The sequence below is a fragment of the Sinocyclocheilus rhinocerous genome, unplaced genomic scaffold (assembly GCF_001515625.1).
Source record: "Sinocyclocheilus rhinocerous isolate Xijiao unplaced genomic scaffold, SAMN03320098_v1.1 scaffold1463, whole genome shotgun sequence".
Taxonomy (NCBI): domain Eukaryota; kingdom Metazoa; phylum Chordata; class Actinopteri; order Cypriniformes; family Cyprinidae; genus Sinocyclocheilus; species Sinocyclocheilus rhinocerous.
This window is the reverse complement of record NW_015642517.1, coordinates 279,002-280,485: the sequence shown is the minus strand read 5'-3', so window position 1 is coordinate 280,485 and position 1,484 is coordinate 279,002.

The following is a 1,484-nucleotide window of genomic DNA, read 5'->3' as shown; positions in this document are numbered from 1 at the left end:
TTAGTGTTGAAGCAGCCATGTCAGGGAGACGCTGTGTGTTTCTAGGCGAAAGCAAAAGCACTTTATTTGGCCTTCCGAAAGTAGATGCATTTAGGAATCTTTAAGATTACTTACAACAGAACAGCAATGCATTTTATGGACGATATATATTAAATTAAGATATTATAAAAAAAATAGATATAACAGACATATTGCATTCCGAAATGTCTCACATTGCAATTCATAATGTAATGTCAATATGTTGCCAAGTGGCACTACAAACCATTTTCAGTAATATGTTTATTCAGTAAAATGTGATGTTTTTAAACAAGCTGTTTGATGCTCACTTATGAGGTTCCATGTCAGTCGTGATGCTGCCTTAGTAGGGAGCTGCCTATGTAGACAGTTGACAGCAAGGCAGCTCATGCTGAGTCACTGCTATGGCATTTTAAGTGTGTATTGCGTTAATGCTGGACTCACTGTAAGAGTGATTCAAACAGTTTCACATTCTGTCTGTTACTCGGAGCACTTTAGAGGAAACAAGGAAATTGCTCTGTGTTTGAAAAATCGTAAAGAAAAATCTTTCCAAATGAGTGAGCTTGTTTTTTTATCCTTTACGAGAAAATGTTGTGTACACATTTTGAAATGTCAAAACCATCAATGAAGTTCAATGAAGATGTGAACGCTTGCATGCAGTCCACCCACCAGAAATGATTAAACCCCACATGCTGCATTCAAAAGGGAAGAAAGCGGAATTATTAGATGTTCGTTTTAGTTTTAATGCAGGTTCTCTCACTGGTGCTTGTGCCCATGGTTGGTTTCAAAAACATTCCTGAGAAGTGAGTGTTCAACTTTTATTAACCCTCATTTATGGGTCAATTAAAACCTGATCTCTCAGATCCAGATTCATGAAGCTTTATTTGCAAACTGGTCTGATTCGGTTTGTATCTGTGTTTGGTTGCTCTTCTCAAATGAGAGTTCAGTTTCACTAGAGTAACATTTTCCTATGAGACGGTGTCTAATTCCTCAACAATTCATTGTTTTGATTCATTGAATCAGTTTACAAAACTTTTTTCAGCGGTGTTTCCCAAAATCATCATGATCATGAGCAAAATTTGAAGTTGTACAGATTTAACTTAAATTTGCAATGTAACAATTTAAAATGTAACATAAAACCCTGATGTACAGAACAGATAAGAAACAACTAAGAAGAAACATTATTTCAATGAAAAACTATCAAATGTGAGCTGTTGCACTAGGAATGTCAATTTATCTGTTTTTTTTTTTTTTACTGTAAATTATAAGATTACTTGTTCTTTTTCACTTCCAAAAACGGTATACTTAATTGTGTTTTATTGTAAATTTACATGAAATGTCCATGAAATAGTTTTTCACAATATATAGTAAGAAAAAGCTAACCAGTTAATAAGTTTTATCATTTTGACCATCTTTAACCATTAAAATTATGATAATTTACAGTGTAGAAACCATTGCCTCCAATGCTC